We start from the raw sequence: 20,385 nt of genomic DNA, 5'->3' as shown, positions 1-20,385 counted from the left end.
TTTAATGTGGCCACCAGCCAAAAGCCTGGATAACAACCTTTGACAGCGCGGACGTGTGGGAAGAGAGGCAGTGATGTTCTTGGTGCTGGAAGGTACCGACAGAGATGTGGAGCCATGGGGACTCCAGTGTCGTGGCCAGATGCGCTGGGTTTCTTGATTGGCGATACATAGCACGAACAGCCCGACTGAAGTAATCCAACAGGTTGGGTTTAAACCTGGGGAGTTTGGTGGGCAGGAGAGTACAGTAAACTCACCCTCGTAAACCACATCAAATACTGACGAACCGATTCCACAGACCGAACGTGAGGAGAGGGGCTAGTGTAATTGTTTAATACAAACCGTACAAAAATGCACGGAAGTATGTTTTTTAACGCAAACCTACGTTTTTTTAAATGGAACCACGTTACTTTTGTTAGCACATCTGAACATATAAACAAATACGTAATCAGTGCCGTTTGTTACATTGTAAAATGTTAATTACATCCGGAGATATTGTAACCTAAAGTTGACGCTTAAAACCTCCGACGTTCAGTTGCGTGTTGTAAGAAACACGGGCCACGGTCGGCGAGCAGCATCTGCAGAGACGTGTTTGACGACCGTGTTTACGAGTGTGGCTGTAGTGCACTGTTGTGGTTTGGTCTAGCTGTCTCAGTGTCCGCATGTAGCGCTTGCTGCTATTGTTATTCTACATTCGTCTCCGCACGCAGACCAACTGTAGTACACCGTATTACCAGACGTCTGTGATAGTGTAGTGTTGTAGGAACTGTGACCATGGTGTATTCGAACTCTGAAAAGGCGGAGATGATACTCATATATGGCGAGTGTCGACGAAATGCAGCTGAAGCCTGCAGGGTGTTTTCAGAACGGTACCCGGACAGAGAGCATCCAACGTGCCGCACATTGCAAAACATCTACCGCCAACTGTATGCAACAGGTATGGTCGTAGCATGCAAACGGGTCCGTAACAGGCCCGTCACAGGAGAAGCAGGTGCAGTTGGTTTGTTAGCTGCTGTTGCCATGAACCCACACATGAGTACACGGGACATTGCGAGAGCCGGTGGACTGAGTCAAAGTAGTGTCATGCGCATACTACATCGTCACCGCTTTCACCCGTTTCATGTGTCGCTACATCAGCAATTACATGGTGATGACTTGAATCATCGAGTGCAATTCTGTCAATGGGCATGAACAGAGAATGCGTTGTAGTTCTACCTGTTTACCGATGAAGCGGATTTCACAAACCACGGGGCAGTGAATCTACGGAACATGCGTTACTGGTACGTGGACAATCCTCGCTGGCTCAGACAGGTAGAGCGACAGCGACCGTGGACTGTAAATGTATGGTGCTGAATCACTGGCGACCACCTCATTGGCCCTAACTTCGTTGCAGGGGCCCAAACATACATCGCGTTTCTACAGAATGATCTGCCAACGTTGCTCGAAAATGTCCCACTGGAAACGCGTCGACGTATGTGGTATCAGCGTGATGGTGCACCTGCACATTTCGCAATTAACACTAGGCCGACCCTTGACAGGATGTTCGACGGGCGTTTCATAGGACGTGAAGGACGCATAAATTGGCCAGCCAGTTCTCCTGATCTTACACCTCTGAACTTCTTTCTGTGGGGTACGTTAAAGGAGAATGTGTACCGTGATGTGCCTACAACCCCAGAGGATATGAAACAATGCATTGTGGCAGCCTGCGGCGACATTACACCAGATGTACTGTGGCGTGTACGACATTCACTACGCCAGAGATTACAATTGTGTGCAGGAAATGATGGCCACCACATTGAACATCTATTGGCCTGACATGTCGGGACACACTCTATTCCACTCCGTAATTGAAAACGGAAACCACGTGTGTACGTGTACCTCACCCCTCATGGTAATGTACATGTGCGTCAGTGAAAAAGACCAATAAAAAGGTGTTAGCATGTGGACGTAATGTGCTGTTCCAGTCTCTTCTGTACCTAAGGTCCATTACCGTTCCCTTTGGATCCCTACGAAATTCGGTGCTCTCCGATACACACGATCGAACAGCGGAGGAGTGGTACTCAAGCGTCAACTTTAGGTTACAATATCTCCGGATGTAATTAACATTTTACAATGCAACAAACGGCACTGATTACGTATTTGTTTATATGTTCAGATGTGCTAACAAAACTCACGGGGATCCATTTAAAAAAACGTAGGTTTGTGTTAAAAAACATACTTCCGTGCATTTTTTTATGGTTTGTATTAACCAATTATACTAGCTCCTCTCCTCACGTTCGGTCTGTGAAATCGATTCGTCAGTATTTGATGTGGTTTACGAAATATATCCAGCGGTAATGTTAGGTGATTCACCCTGTATAAAGACCTTTTACTAACTGGAGTATTCTCAGTGTTCAATTTCTCAAATGCTTGTTCTTGCATATATGCGACGCAGCCAGTTATACCACTCAGGTACAAAATATTTTAGATATTACCTTGTTCGCTCCACGATACTTCATTACTAGCGACAATTTTTTTTATTTTAACCAAAAAATATGTATATATTAACAAATTAACTTCTGCTCCATTTTTCTCTGTGAAATGATATTTTTTTCCGTCGTATAGATAGAAATGGAGAAAGGTAGGAACTTGAGGTCATTCAAGATGTATGAGTACAATATCAGATGGGACAAGGAGGTGGAAGGAAATCGGCTTCTACCAGTTCAAAAAAACCATCGAGGCACTCGAATTAATCAGTTTACAGAACCACGGAAAACATAAATGAGCATGGCAAGACAAGGATTTACATCCAGTGATTGCAAGAGCGAATCATCGTGCCATTTCACTTGGTAAAGTTGTAATAGTAACCAACGGTGATCGATTGATTTTCCCTCATCCTACTTTTGCTGTTATGGCCTTCAGTCAAAGACTTGTTTGATACAACTTTCCATACTACTCTATTCTGTGCTTGTCTCTTCATCTCCGAATGATCCACTTGAAACTGCTTACTGTGTTCGTCTCTCGGTCACCCTCCGTTACGGCTGTGCCCTCTTGTAATGTTTTGTGGTTCCTGGCTGTATGAGGATAGGGTGGTACGCTAGGTGGGTGGCCGGTTTCCTCTCACTACAACATAAAATGCACACGTGATTAAAATACTATTTATGAAAAGAACCAATTGAGTACTTAACTTCAATGATGTATGTGTCCATATCACAACTATATACTCACAGCTAGCTAAGGTGCAAAGTGACGACAATCACTGTGGAAGACTAGAGCAAAGTTTGACGTATTGAGGTGCAGTGCGAATGAGTTCTGATGCGACGTACTGAGATAGACTGAGACAGCTCGGTCGGCGGCGGCGGCGGCTTATATGCACCTGCCGATGGGGCGTTATCGGCGCCTAGCCTGGGGGCGTGTCTTGGTCTTCTCTTGTCATAGGCGCGTCTACTTTGGCGGCTGCTATACAATGTTTCCTAGTGTCGACATGTGCACTGGCGAAGACGTACGCGAACACACCCACTATTTTTTTTTTACCCCCTACACTTCTTTTCTTCCCAGCACCCATAACGACGATCAGTACAACGGTAATTTTCTACTTTTGTGCTGCGTAATAACGAGCAGTCTGTGAGATAAACTCCAGTCCTCGTGTTGTCTACTAGAACTCTTAGTTATCTGAAGGTTCTCCGCGAAAATGCTACAAAAGTTTGCGTAGCCTGCCCTAGTTTTGTATTCGCGACGGAAAAGAGAAAAAAAGGAAACCATAGAAGGAAAAAAAAAGGAGGTTCGTGCAGAAGCGGCGGCCGCTTGTTTGCCCCAGCGTCCCACCGCCAACTTGGTCGCGAGTTGGCCTTCGAGGTCAGAGTCCTTTCCAGGGGCTTCCTGGCGACGTAGCGCTTTTGTTTCCAAGATGATCCGGGCCGCAACTTCATCTAATGGATCCCCAACCATTCCCTGTCAACCTGCTTCCCACCGAGCCGTCTCTCGTCTAATGTCGTGGCCCCACGTTCGTAGGTCGAGGTCCGTGTCTTTCAGCTCCAAACTGCCAACGTCACTCGGAATTGCTCTGCTGAACTTCCCAACTGTCCGTGGAATTTTCCGCTTCGTAAGCGGTTCTGTGTACCTCTGCGGATGCCTTGGTTTACAGTGTAAGTTTATAACGTGACGGCAACCAGCTATACTGGAAGACGACACCACGACTTTCGCTAAGTCATGTCACTATGATTGTGGAAAGTAATATAACAGTTTCAATATGAGACTCGATATGATATTTCATCGATGATGTTTTGAATATTATTTTTAATATGAAATGCAAAAAAATGGCTCTGAGCACTATGGGACTTAACTACTGTGGTCATCAGTCCCCTAGAACTTAGAACTACTTAAACCGAACTAACCTAAAGACATCACACACATCCATGCCCGAGACAGGATTCGAACCTGCGACCGTAGCAGTCGTATGAAAAACAACAGACAGAAAATCGTAGATTGTTAACAAGACAAGATCACCCTTAAATTTAGGCATTCGACTATACCAGCTAAAACCATTTTGTTTGAAAATTTTCGACTTTTAAATGACATGTCAATGGCCACAGTTGCCTCATTAATTCCTATTCTTCATCCGAAACAATCATAAGAAGGTTTTCCGAATCAAACCTTATAAGTGAAATAAGTAAGTATTCACCACGGTAATCCTTTATAAGCTAGTTTTGTCATCAGACTAATAGCATGTAATAATAACGCTGATTACAATATGAGTTCTATGTGGGCCTCTACTTCCATACTCTGCCAGCCACTGCGTTCCTTTCCTGTGCACCGCGGGTTGGGGTTTCTTTCCACCCATACGCGTAGGAGGTGCGAGAACAATGAGTGCTCGAATGCCTCTGTGTGCACCGTAATTAGGCCAATTTATGGCTGTGCTGTACTACATTCTTCACTTAATAGTAGCTATCGATATTTAGTAGGGAGTCTTTCGAGAGACAGCGTGTTCCAGTTTTCAATAGGGTCATCTCTAGTTCTTCAGCATGTCAACAAACTTTCCCACGATTCTGAGAAAACTTACCGCCCCTCTCATATCCCCACTTTCACATACTCCCCTCCTTTGCTCCCCTCCTCTTTTTAGATCAGAAATAACTGCTACATAAACTGCTTATTTTTAATGTATGTATGCACACATTCTCAGTATGTACATTATTACTGAGTAGAAGTGACTGTAACACCACTGTGTCTTTTGAAGCTTTGTGCTACGTGTTAGTAACCTGTCGTTTACGTTTGTTAATCGGAGCACTGTGAAATGCAGAGAAGTGAACAGATAGGTAGAAAGAGTTCATTGTGGCTCTCTATGAGGAGGAGGACTTCTGATGACGTGACAGAAGAAGAAACAAGAGTCTATAGGGGAGAGAGAGGGGATCCAGTATTACAGTCGGAGTTTAAAAGTGCTTTAGAAGACTCAAGATCGAATAAGGTATAGATAACATTCCATCGGAATTTCTAAAGTCATTTGGGAATATGATTCCAGTATATGTCACCTGCAAAAAGTCGGAGGTCGTTTATATACAGCATGAAAAGCAAGGGTCCTTACACATTTCACTGGGGCACACCTGGACTTACTTCTACGTTTATCAAAAATGGTTCAATTGGCTCTGAGCACTATGGGACTTAACTTTTAAGGTCATCAGGCCCCTAGAACTCAGAACTACTTAAACCTAACTAACCTAAGGACATCACACACATCCATGCCCGAGGCAGGATTCGAACCTGCGACCGTAGCGGTCGCGCGGTTCCAGACTAAAGCGTCTAGAACCGCTCGGCCACCTCGGCCGGCTCTACGTTTATCGATGAGTCTCCATCCTAGATAACATGCTTAGTCTTTCCTACCAAGAAATCCTCAACAGCCACAAATTTCATTTGATAACCAGCTTAATTATACTGTTGTTCATAAACTGTGGCGTTTTATACCCCCGATAATCGTACTTTCGTTAATACGCTTTCGTCTGGTACAGATTCAGGTGCTTTTCGGAAGTCAAAAAATACAGCGATCACCTCATTGCCTTCATCCACGGCTTTCAGGGTGTGATATGAATAAAATGCGAATTGATCTCTATGTGACCGATATTTATTTTATCCATTGGTTCACATATAGACGTTCATTCTTTCCGGGATAGCTCATTACGTTCCTGTTCAGAATACGTTCTACGGGATGTGCTGAAAGTAATGTTTCTGAAGTCTTTATACGAAAACTCTTAAAATTTTTAAAATAAAACATTATACAGTTTTATTCTTGATGTCTAGTATCTATTTCCTAAGATAGTCACCATGGCGACGGAAACATTTCTCCCAACGAGAGACTGTCGCTGTAGAACGTTCGATTTTGTTGACGGAGCCACAGCCTCACCTCTGCTTGCACCGGTTCATCACCATCAAAGAAAAAGAATACTATCAAGTCTGTCGCCGTGCACTCTCTACTGGATGGACCCGCCGTATTCTGTGGTTGCAGATTAAACTTTAGTATTGATCTGAATGATACCTTCTCACATGGTAATGGCTGGTTAACGGTTGCAATCGTACGAGGAGGTACAGGCGTACCAAATGTATCAGGATTGGAGAGCTTCGTCGATTGGGACGTCATAGCCTATCGAACGTATCATGTGACTGAAAAGGCAAATAAAGTCTTTGGCAAATCATCATATATGTCACCCTCACCCTTCTCCTTGTACACACGTAGTAGACGTAAAATATCTGTTAATGAAACTGGTAAAGGTAAAGGTACCTGTTTTACAAAACAAATGATAATCTGATGGGGCCAGGTCGAAACTGTACGGCGGATGATCGATGACAGTGAACACAAGGCGTCCGATTGTTGCAGATTTCGCAGAGCTCGTGTGCATTTTCACGCTGAAGAAGAGGGTGCTCCATGTGTGCTGTTAGAAACTCGATTACAGCACGCTGTTCCTCTTGCAGCTTCTTAGTTATGTTTTACACTGCTATATTACACGCTACAGTTTCGAGCCTTCTAGCCACAGAGGTTGATAGTTTCCGTCATCGCAGAAGGAAAGTCGACTTGGTAAGATGCATGGGACATAATAGCTCCTTCGATACTGAGAAGGGACTAAAGAGTCCGGAGGCGTTACTTTTCAGCTCGCGCCCGTAAGATTCTAAAATAGATGGGTGTCAACGACAGTAGACAGCAATTTCATATACGGTGACTGAAAAAGAAACAATGGATTTCAATTGTTTGTTACAAACCATGAAAGATAGAAACACTTCGTGCATGTTTATGTCCGCACGGATACTGTATCATACACACAGCATGAACACTATGCGTTGCTCGAGAAACATAGAAACACTAGTCCATTTCATTCCACAGACGAACCAACAAGTTCCTGGTTATTGACAGCTTCAACAATTTGGTTTCTCGGCTTCTGAACAGTAGTCGCCATAGGTGGAAGAAAGGCTCTGTCTTTTATGTATCTTCCCGGAGAAAAGACACGAGGTGTGAGGTCAGGTGACATGAGAGTCTAAAAGCAATGAACAAGGTTTTGTTGCAAGTAGTAAACGATACAGCAGTCAGTCGCAAACGATATTTATTGCGATATAGGAATCATTCACTATGTGATCAAAAGTACCCGGACACTCCCAAAAACATACGCTTTTCATATTACGTGCATTCTGCCGCCACCTACTGGTAGGTGCTCCATATCAGCGACCTCAGTAGTCATTAGACATCGTGAGAGAGCAGAATGGGGCCCTCCGCGGAACTCACAGGCTTCGGAAGTGGTCAGGTGATTGGCTGTCACTTCTGTCATACGTCTGTACGCGAGATTTCCACACTCCTAAACATCCTTAGGTCCACTGTGGGAACGTGAAAGGACACGTACAGCACAAAAGCGTACAGGCCGGCCTCGTCTGTTGACTGACAGAGACTGCCGACAGTTGAAGAGGGTCGTAATGTGATAGGCAGACATCTATCCAGACCAACGCAGGAATTCCAAACTACATCATGATCCACTGCAAGTACTATGACAGTTAGGCAGGAGGTGAGAAAACTTTGATTTCATGGTCGAGCGGCTGCTCATAAGCCACACATCACGCCGGTAAATGCCAAACGATGCCTCGTTTGGTGTAAGGAGCGTAAACATTGGACAATTGAACAATGGAGAAACATTGTGTGGAGTGAGGGATCACGGCACACAATCTGGTGATCCGATGGCTGGGTGTGGATATGGCGAATGCCCGGTCAACGTCATCTGCCAGCGTGTGTAGTGCCAACAGTAAAATTCGGAGGGAGTGGTGTTACGGTGTGGTCGTGTTTTTCATAGAGGGGCTTGCACCCCTTGTTGTTTTGCATGGCACTATCACAGCACGGGCCTAATATTGATGTTTGAAGCACCTTCTGGCTTCTCACTGTTGAAGAACATTTGTTGATTGCATGTTTCAACACGATTGAGCACCTGTTCATAACGCACGGCCTGTGTCGGAGTAGTTACAGGACAATAACATCCCTGTAATACACTGGCCTGCACAGGGCTCTGACTTGAATCCGATAGAACACCTTTGCGATGTATTGGAATCCCGACTTCGTGCCAGGCTTCACCGGCCAACATCGTTACCTCTCCTGAGTGCAGCACTCCGTAAAGAATGGGCTGCCATTCCCTAAGAAACCTTCCAGCACCTGACTGAACGTATGCCAGCGAGAGTGGAATCTGTCATCAAGTCTAAAGGTGGGTCAAAACCATAGTGAATTCCAGCATATCCAGTGAAAGGCGCAACGAACTTGTAAGTCATATTCAGCCAGGTGTACGGATACTTTTGAAGACAGTGTATTTACGGAGTCAAACCTGATAAGAACTTGTTGTCCACCTCTTCCAATCCAACGTTGTGGGTTGGTGTTGTTAAAACAAAGCCGCACCTCAAGGTAGAAGTGCATGAAAATGAAACCACTGGAATCTTCGTGAAGTTAAGAAAGCAACAGATGTTCAGCAAGTCCAGGTTTGAGAGTCCTGCCACAGTTTGCTCGGGAAAAGAGGAAGTCCCATTAAAGTCATTTAGTTTCGGTGAGTCTCATTCGTATTCGATGACGCCGCCAGGATTTTGTCACCACCCAATTTTTACATTATAGCTGTCTATTTTCTCCGATGGATGAAACGTCGATTCGCCCGAAAAGATGAGTCGCCCAGAGAAAGTGTCCTCTGCCACATTCGGGAGAATTGAAACGCAAATATCGTACCTTCTGTTGTGGTTGCCGGGACGCAATTTCAGCAGTATCTGCAATTTTTAAGTCTTCATAAGCAGGAATCTTGTAGAAAAACGCCACACCGTTGTTGAAGTTGTCGGCCTTCCCCTCTTGTGGACAGCTGAGAGCTCCATGTGAACGCATCTCAGATACGCTCGACATTTTCATCAGACGTGCGTGGCCGCCCAGTGATTTTTCCTTAGCATATGCAACCAGTTCCAAACGATTCTATATGCCTTCTTGCTGAATCAACGGTGGAATGCACATAGCACTCGGACACCAGACTGATTCTCTTTTGATGTAGACGGCATATTGTCACAAATAAACAATAGCACAGCTGTGTGAAAACTCTGAAACTTCCTCTATCCAGTGACATGCACAGTGTGTTTTATTCTTTCGTAGTTCGCCTGTAATAAATAATTAAATCCCGTTCGTTCTTTTTGAATCAACCGTTACATGATCTCTGTTACCCTTTTTGTAGACAGTGTCCTGTTCTTTCAAATGGCTCTGAGCACTATGGGACTTCACATGTGAGGTCATCAGACCCCTAGTGTTAGAACTACTGAAACCTAATTAAGCTAAGGACATCACACACATCCATGGCCGAGGGAGGATTCGAACCTGCGACCGTAGCGGTCGCACGGTTCCGGACTGAAGCGCCTAGAACAGCTCGGCTACATCGGCCAGCAGTACTCGTTTATATGGTCGTGCAAGAACAAACCTGGGGCGATTACAACACTGTTGACACAGCAGAAGCGGAAATTGCAAATAAGATTTAGAGGAAACAAGCTTCTTTTCCAGGCCACCAGAGAGCATCCTATGCTTTGCGGTGTCATGCGGATGCGATGTTGAGGGCGTGTGGCCAGCATACCATTCTCCTGGCCATTTTGTCACCGTTCCAGACCGTGAGGTCGCTGCTTCTCGTTCAGGCAGCAACTCAATTTGCACTACGAGGCTGAGTGCATACCGCACCAGCCCTCCAAATTGTTGGCAATGTCGGGAATCGAACCCTGTTTCCCCGCAGGGCAGTCATCTACGCTGACTACTCAAGTACAGGAGCGTACATGTAGAGTAAAGCGGAAATAAAGTTATAAATTACGACTTACATGTACAGTTCGTGGTTTTTTTCAAAAGTATATGGCTTTATATCACATTTGTACTTCATACAAACATACAATACTTCCTAGAAATATTTATTAAATACTAAGCCTTGTATTGCAGTTGTTACCATTTGTAGTATCTGATTTCCTGTCTTAAGTAAACAATTGCCCATGTCCAATACTGTGAAACTCACATCACTCACTATTGCTGCCAGTTGTGTGTTTTGGCAGTTTTAATAGCGTGTAAGAACTTGTTATGAACTAAGAAGGAATAAAGTGGCTTGAATATTCAACGACATACTGTAGCACAAGACAGATAAGGAAATGATTGTCTTTAAGTTAAAGGAGTACAGGCTTTTTAAATCTAACAGAAGTCATTTAAACATCTGTTTAACGTTTGTTGCATCAAATACCTGTTCACTGGTTCTGATTTAGGTTTCATTGAAGTCTATGAATGCGAACACCAGAGTACCTTCATTGTACTGATCACAGGGATGTGATTACTTAGCCTTGTCTTATTTGAATCAGTTTCGACGGGGTTTTGGAGTTGAATCTTCTTCCTTCGCCCACTCGTTCTGGTTTCTTGCTGAATGTCCTCACCTGTGCTGCCTGTGTATAAAAACATGCGCAACGTTTTAATGGAGTATTCTTATGGGCTGTTACTACCATATGGACCAGAGAAAAAATTTCAGTTGTTATTTCGCTCTTTTATAAGCCGTTAAGACTCTTTGGCCTCAAGATGTACACGCTAGTGGAAAATAATATGTTGCGTGAACTCTAATGTTCCAGGATGAGCAACAGATAAATCTGTGCAAGCTTAATAAGTCAAAAGAAATGTATGTTTCTGCAGTTAGTTCATCAGTTGTAAGTAACTTCTCATGTCAGTGATTTTGTATCATATTGGTTACATTACACTTTACAGGAAGTGAATAATAAGGAGGGTATCCCTATAAATGGAATTTTCCGCCCTGCAGCCGCATCATGGAACACACGAAAAGTTTATGGCTCTTCCACGGGAATTCGTAAAAAGTTCAGATACAGGAGCGAGACACAATAAACGGTTCCAAGTAGCAGAGCCACACCGAGCCGAGCCCACATACTCTCGAAATGCTCGTAATCAGGTACCGTAATTGCAGAAAGTACACAACATGTTATTATTCTAACTGGCCAGAAGCACTAAACACATAACAGGCCTGAAAGTTTCTTCATACTATGATTCGCTCTGCATATGACCACTCCTGCTGAAATTACTGTTTCTCTCTTCTCTCTCTCAAACAAACAAACACACACACACACACACACACACACACACACACACACACACACACACACGTATCCGCAAGCGATTCAAGCTTAGGTGTTCACTTATACACGTACTATGCTAAGCGCCATACTGACCATTGTTTTCTTCAGCCTGCAAACATTAGTTGCGTGCAATTCTACACAGACGTGAAGTTCGTTCTTCAACGAGATCAGAATGATTTACAATCCATAATCAGAAAATCCGCAAAATTTTCTACATTTTGTACAAAAACAACACTGACATTATAAGCTGACATGTGCGTAAAAGTATGACAGTAGTTGATAAACGCGATTGTAGTCTATCCCAAATTTTATTAAAACAGTGCATATAGCAAGTAGTAAATGAAAGTAAGGAGAAATTCAGAAAGAAAATTAAAGTTCGTCGGGAAGAAATGAAAGCTGCATGGTTCGAGGCTAAGTTCCACTTAAATATGTCTGCTTCACCATTTCTGAAGTACGTGATCGAGAAGATTTTCTATAAATTATACTCCCTGCCGTATCGGTGTAACGGGTAAATCCCTATATACATGCAATTGAATCACTATTAATAACAATGGAAGAAGGAACGTTATGTTTAACTTCGTAATAAAGGATTTGGAGTCCAAGTAACTCAACATTTATTCAGATGATTAAAACACAAGCTAATTAATACGATTACAATTTCTAAACTCTGTATACAGTGCAAAAGGAAACTTCTCACTCAGTACAACGCTTCAACTAATATTTCACATATACGACTAGACATTACAGATTATAAAAGGATCGTTGCATGACGCAACTGCTTCTCCTATTTATTAAGAATTGACTGCTCTGATTATACGTAGTGGATAGTGGTAACATGTGGGAGCGGCCTGCACGAATGCCTGTCATCGCTGGCCGTACAAGAAGGAGCGCCACAAATGCCATGTCACTCTGTTGCAAATGACCACGAACGGCCTTGTAGCAGAGTCGCAAAACGTGAGAAATGAAAGGAGCACACTGCTGCCTTATTCGCAAATCGGGCAACATTCAACAGTCTGTCTCCTACCATGGGTGTCGATTAACAACAGAAACTCGTTAAATATTTAGAAATACCTAACTGATCGCAATCACAGATTTTCATCGACTAATCTAAAGAATTCGCGAAATGACAAAAATGACGGAAAAAGAACAAATTTAACTTGAAAGAGACTAGAAAGTCTAACTACAGCTCTCTAGCCTCACATTGCAACACTCTGAATATTAGTGGACACTCAAAGACCTGCAGTGAACTAGGCCGGGTCGGTCCGCCTCTGGGCTGACGTCAATAGAGAATAACCGTTTTTTCGCTTAACGGTTCCCTTCGCTTACAGCGTGACAAGTTGGCAGTTCTCTCCATAAACCACGTAACCACTGCCAAACTCTGCTCTTTCACTAAAACCTCCTGATATCTCTGCTCTGTAATCTCCTAGGAGATTTTTAATCTTTCTAACTTACCTAACGAACCGGCCCGAAATTTTTGCGGACACGTTTCAAAAGATTAAGTTCTGCCGCAGCATTCTAATTCTGGCAGAGACGGCAAAGGATTTGACATATCACTTTAACGAAATGGATAGTGTTTTGAAAAGATATTTTGAAACGAACATCAACAAAAGTGAACAAGGCTGACTCAGTGTAGAAGAATTAGAAGTATAGTCGCTGAGAGGAGTTAGATAAGGAAAAGTGACACTGAAGGCATCGGAAGAGTTTTGCTGTTTACAGAGCAAAGTAATTGATGATGCCAGAAGCAGAGATGATGTGGATTACATACTGACAACAGTGAGAAAACGTTTTCTGAAAGAGGGAAATATGTTAGCATGGAATTAAATATAGGTATTAGAAAGACTTTTGTAAAATACATGTCTGAGGTGTAGCCTTATATGATAGCGAAACGTTATCGGTGAACAATATAGGCAGAAAGCGAGCGGAAGCTTCTGAGACGTCATGCTAAAGGTTAAAATGGTTCAAATGGCTCTGAGCACTATGCGACTTAACTTCTGAGGTCATCAGTCGCCTAGAACTTAGAACTAATTAAACCTAACTAACCTAAGGACATCACACACATCCATGCCCGAGGCAGGATTCGAACCTGGTCGCTCGGTTCCAGATTGTAGCGCGCTAAAGGTTAGATGGATAGATCTGTTACAAGATACTCACATCTCTGTTGGTCCGTTATGGTCAAGGGACATCGGCTGGTACGTACTTTTCAATTAAGTAAGCTTTAGCCGTACACTTTAAGATATTTTATTTTATTTCGTAAGCAACCAGTTTCGGCAATTCATTTTACTGTCACACTTTGGTATGAGTCAGCTGTACAACGACTGGGATTCACGATATCCAGTTTTGTGAAGCTATACGATAAGTTCGTTGATTCGAAAAAAGCGTATGGGGCCTGAAGATGGCAAAATGAATTGCCGAAACAAGTTGCTTCACGCGCTAGCAGGAACAGAGCGGATTAGGTTGTGGAAAGGAGCCAAAATATGTTGCTGTCAGTTTCACTAAACATACAAACTTTGTTCACCAACACACAGTATTACAAGAATAATGCAAAACACTCAAACCTATAATCGACCTCCTTCGATTAACTTTAGATCGGCTGAAGGCCACACTCAAAATCCAAGACACAAAGCCTAAGCAAGAAATTGAAATACAAGGTTCTTCTTGAGGTTTCACCCAAGAATATTTTCTAAATATTCAGTCTAAACAGGCTGAAGGCCTTCAAATTTAATTTTAATGGAACTTGGCTGAAAACCGCGTATTAAGCAATAAAAAGAGTTTCAATTAAAAGGCAGAAGGCCTTATCTTAAAACAAAAGCATAACAATCTTATGCCTTAAGGGCAAGACAGGGATATTAATTTAAGAGACATTAAAACTCGGCTGAAGGCCACACATCAACCAAATAACTAAAATCCAAACAGGGAAATTACTACATAACACACACGGAACAGCGCTCATAAGTTTCCAAAGGTCAGCCTGGGATTGTAATGCTAACGCCCGATTAGGTGAGACAGGCAACCTGTCCAACGACTTCTTAATCAGTAGGCAGCCCAACCGATAGACAGCCGACTGACCAATCAACCAAATCAGTTCCGTTCCACGCAACCAGCAAACGACCACAAGATTTCAATACACGACACTCAGAATATTGGCACCCACTCCGACCAACGACACCTCAGCTGTCGAATTACATGCCCCACTGAACAGCAACAATACGACGAGGAAAATACACTGCCTAAAATTACGTCAACTACCAGGACAGGTAACCGGAACGTCAACGGCCACAGGGAATAAATTAAGTTAAATTTCACAGGAAGACGGCTGGAACCTTAGCCGACTTAAATATACACACGTTGTTGCTTGTGGAAATGTCCCAAAAGCGACAACCAGGATCAAACGAAGAAATGTAATCAGTTGAGGCTCAATAGTACGTTAAGTGAGCACTCAACTTTCATGTCGAAGATCGGTGGGCGACGAACTTCGTAGCACTCGCAAGCAGCGCCTCACACTCCAACCGCGCGTGCATGCCACCAGCGGCTCCAGGCCGACTCCCCGAGACTCCAGCTTGCATGCTACTCCACGCCAACCGACTGACTGGACTGCTGGTCCGTCCGCGACTGCTGCTCCATCACGACTGCACTACTGGTGCGTCTCCCACTCACTGACTGCCCGACACACGACGACCCAGAAATGCTATCGGTCGCTCCAGAGATGGTACGACAGTGTGCTTATTGATACGCGCTGCTTCCACCACTCACGGGCAAGTAAGGCAGGAAGTTAGTGACGCCAGTAAATGGAATAAGAAAACGAGGAGGCACTACCGTAACAGAAGACGACAAACAATGGGATGAACACAAGCCGTGCACGGCTCAAAATATCTTAAAATGAACAGATGTTGGTAAGTTTTATTGAACTGAAAAACATGGTACTGAGTCGAAATGAAGAGAAAGGAGACTTATAAAACAAGTTAATTAATGGTTAGACTGATAGAACACATTGTACTAGTGGGGTTTAGTAAGTAATAGAACACATTTTTTTGAAAGCAGGTTGGTTTCATTCAGGATTCCATTACACCATATTATTCCCCACTCTTTTGGCAACAGAACCGTATTTTATAAGATCGCCTTCGTTTAATGCGACGGCCTTCCGCCACCTTACTGGGAGGGCCTCTATGCCCACATGGTACCACTCTACTGGTCAGCGTCGGAACCAACGTCTTGCTGCACCATCCACCTACTGCTTCCGCGCCGCGGAGTACATCCTTCATTGGGCCAAACAAATGGAAGTGGAAGGCCTGAGATCCACGCTGCAATGTGGAAGAGGAAGAGCAGTCCAGGGAAGTTTCGTGAGCTTCTATCGGGTGCGCAGACTTGTCTGGTGCCTTGCGTTATCATGGAGAAGAAGAAGTTCTTTCACATTTCTTGGCGACGAATTTCCTGGAGTAGTTTCCCGAGGGTAGCTCAAAAATACTTCAGAGTTGATCGCTGCAGCATGAGGGAGTAAATAAAAGAGAATAACCCCTTCAGAGTCCCAGAAGACCGTCGCCTTGATGGTAACGGCCAAAGGTGCGGATTTGCACTTTTTCTTTGGAGGTGAGGTCGTGTGGCGCCACTCAATGGACTGCCGTTTCGTTTCCGGTACGAAGCGATAAACCCATGTTTTATCACCTGTGACGCGCTAGCAATTCCGCACAGATGGGCCTTCGTTGGTCTTTATGGTCTTCCGTTAGGTGGCGAAGAACCCAGTGGACACACTCCTTTGAGTACCCCATCTGATGGAAGAGTGTGTCAGCGCTACTGACGACGTCCAGCTGATCAGCGAGTTGTTTGATTGTGATCCGTCGATCACCTCGAATAGGAGTATCCGCGCTCTCCGGCATTCCAGGAGTCAACTGTGCGAGGCCGGCGGCACGCGGAAGATCAGACAGCTTTGCCCGACCTTGGTGGAGACGCCTCGCCGAACGACTCACCGTGCTTTTGTTCACTGCCAAGTTTCTATGAATATCTGCGATGCTCTGCTTTTCCGCTAAAATACACTCAGAGACAGCTCTCTGCTTGGAAAACACGTTACAGACGCCATTTTGAAGGCTACATATTGCACCGCCGCCTATGGGAATTTCATGAAAATACAGAGACTGAAGCGGGATACTTCCATTATGTCCCACAACAAGTTCAGCATTTTTGTCAACCTAAACTGTCGAGAAAAAAAAAGTGTTGCATTGCTTATTGAATGCCTCTCGTAGCGATAGGAATTTTATCCCCTGGTCGTAACGTAGTATTGTTACTATTACGTGTATAGAAGGAAAAGGGTGAGGGTGACATATATGTTGATTTGCCAAAGTCTTTATTAGCATTTTCAGTAACATGATATGTTCGGTATGCTATGATGTCACGATCAACGAAGCTTTCCAGTCCAGATACATTGGGTACACCTGTTCCACCACGTACAACAGCGACTGTCAGCCATCCATTTCCGTGGGTAAGATTTTTAAAAAGATTTTTAAAAAGAAAATGGATAACCGAACACCTTTTCTCTATCAGAGAGAGTAACTCACTTGCTGACCTTCTGCTCCTGGACAGCGAAGGCATCCGTCTTCTTTACCTATTTGCAGCGGTTTGTTGCCAAGTCAGTGATATAATTAAGAGAAAGAGGGACAGGGGAAAGATTCAGTGACAGACCTTCAGTGAAATAAACATGAAAGTGAGGTAGTCCTGTCACACAGTTACTTTTGCCAACTCACAATTTCAAAGAATTTGGCGAGCTTTCTACCTGCCGTAAGCCAGTTACTACACATGACAAACACATCGCGAAAATCAATAAATGCAATTAAATCGAAAACCAGTACCTAATGAGAAAGAGGACGAGAGCTAACGGCGACATTTGAACCTCGAAAATGAAAAATCCAGGCCACGCCAAATCGAGACTTATAAGGGTAAACAGCGGCGGCGAATTGTAGTTCACTGTATTATTGGTTCAAATGGCTCTGAGCACTATGGGACTCAACTGCTGAGGTCATTAGTCCCCTAGAACTTAGAACTAGTTAAACCTAACTAACCTAAGGACATCACAAACATCCATGCCCGAGGCAGGATTCGAACCTGCGACCGTAGCGGTCTTGCGGTTCCAGACTGCAGCGCCTTTAACCGCACGGCCACTGTATTATTGCTGACAGACTCTTTGTGCTGAAGGTAAGCGAAGCGTGTCGTGTGAGTGCACGAGAGCAGCTATCGTAGCTGCTGCAATCCCCCGACGTCCATCAAGCTACTTGAGCGCTATCTGGCCCACACAGGATGTTCATCAAAATGGTTCAAATAGCGCTAACCACTATGAGACTTAACATCTGAGGTCATCAATCCACTAGACTTAGAACTACTCAAACCTAACTAACCTAAGGACATCACACACATCCATTTCGGAGGCAGGATTCGAACCTGCGACAGTAGCAGCAGCGCGGTTCCGGACTGAAGCGCCTAGAACCGCTAGGCTACAGCGGCCGGCCAGGATGTTGGTACCAAAGTGATGGAGAGGTGGCGGTAACTTGCTCACTGCGGCCGCTCAGGAAACCAGTCTAACATCAACAAGCGACTGCATGTGGCTGAGAGCCAGAGACCTATTCCCCACTGTCCTTGGATAACCGGGTAAAACCGGAATATCAATCACCCATAGCAGCAATGCAAATATTTTTGGTTTTTAAATAAAACTTTTTTCAGAAAATGAATGATTTTTATTCTTAAGATTTCCATTGATTTGGAATATTGCGTTATTATAGAAAATCAGAAAAGCTGGCAGAGCTATTTTAATAACAATGCTGATAGAAACGAATAACAAACACATTGCGTGATAATTGGCATAGCTGAGACAATAATTTACCTGTTACCATGTGGCGTGGCTACTGGATGGTGCAAGTGTACGAGCAATGTGCGATACTTACCCCATCTGGTCCATATCTAGAGATCTCACTGTTGTCGTCGGACATTAGTTGAATTATAGAATGACACCATCCATAGTCTTGATGCATTTTACGAAGCGTGGTGTCAGTAAAGTACAGTGCCCCATTTGCTTTAAAAGATTGAGAACGGGGGGAGAGGCAACAAACTTGCGACATCGTATGAAGATAAAACGTTAACCTTAACAATTGATTCTTTGTTTAACTGATCTGTTGCTGTGTCTACATAATACGCGTTTATCTGCTTCTAGCTTTTCAAAACGGCATAATATTTGAGCTGAGTTTCAAAAAATTAGGATCAGTAGGAGAAAACTGGTGATGTTTTGTAGTTTTCAACCACGGATCACTTTTCGATAAAAGCAGCGAACAGTGAACGGATTAAGTTTTCTTTTATTTGTATACGTAATTTAATATTTTGATTTTATGTTCCTTGAATCCGAGAAGGTAAAAATTTTTCAAACTTTGTTCGATTTCTACGTTTACTGCAGGAAATAATAGGAATAAAAAACCGAACATCTGTTATTTCAGGAACCGGTTATATTGAGCTGTTTTATCACTCTGGTTAATCTGGCGCTGAAACATCAGCGATAACCCGCCATCCCTAGTGCCATCCGACACCATGCTTCCGTGAGATGCGAAGAGGTATCCGTAGCCAAAATAACCAGAGGACGAGGCCGCAAGAGTTCCTGTGACCTCAGTGCGCCACTGAGGCTCAACCGTTAAAAATTTTGGTTTATGGCCTGTCTGGACGCCAGTTCTCAAAACGCGGAGACAACCCTTCACTACTGTGTGCTCTCTGACGAAGTCTGAAAGCAACAGCTCCAATTTTAAGAATCGACATCTTGAGCTATTTTATTATTGATTTAAATGTGACAGGAAAAATGTTTAGTCTTCTTCCCCCGACAGTCTGGCACGCAGGCATGTCATCCATTGTGTTTGCTGAACGGAGAAAATTAATTTTGATATTCAAATTAACTGATTTAATTAGGGAAGTTTTTATTTATGCAGTCCGTGCTTAATACCAATAAATTAGTTATCTTGCCACTATTGTGAATTTGTTATCGGATTTTGTGGATCAATATTAATTCATTCTCTCTTCATTTCCTGATAGTATCGATGGCAGCCCTGCGTGGCTTCGCTACGGGCTGTCTGTGTCCACCAAACGTCTATTGGCCATAACATCTCGAGGCATCAAGCAATGGTTGAGTTGGTAATGGAGAGAAATGGGGGATGAAAATTGCAGAGAGTAGTAAGTAGGATCATGTGGATGAAGCCTGAAGTAATGATGACGAGATGGAGAGATTTGCGAAGGAAAGAGATCCATCTAACCAAACTTTGAACTCATTAGTAACAGTTTCGGATACCATACGCCCAATACATATAAAATAGTGAACTACATGACACTCTGACTATGCTGATCAGATCTTGTGCGTGACTGTTAAATGTGGGCTATGAAATTGATTAACACTTATATCACTTCACGTATCTACTCAGACTAAACAATGTTATCCGAAAATTTATGCTTTGAGGTTTAGGAAAGAGGCATGAGCTTGAACTTAAAAGTAATCAAGATGTCAAATTAAACACCTTTCAGCCATCTAGTTTCCAACCTTATTTTATTTGGCAGCCAGTTTCACCGTTTTACTACGTCATCTTCAGGTCCCTGACCGACGTGTAGCAAGATTCTACCTCTGTTGTGATCAAAACAGGGGTCACCAATACTAGTATTAGTAGATTTTCGCTATAGCGATAACTTCCCCCTCATCTGCCGACTGCGAGGTAGAACCTACCTACACGTGGGTCAGGGACATGAAGATCCCATAGTAAAACTCTGAAA

The sequence above is a fragment of the Schistocerca piceifrons genome, chromosome 4 (assembly GCF_021461385.2).
Source record: "Schistocerca piceifrons isolate TAMUIC-IGC-003096 chromosome 4, iqSchPice1.1, whole genome shotgun sequence".
Taxonomy (NCBI): domain Eukaryota; kingdom Metazoa; phylum Arthropoda; class Insecta; order Orthoptera; family Acrididae; genus Schistocerca; species Schistocerca piceifrons.
This window is presented reverse-complemented; position numbering follows the sequence as displayed.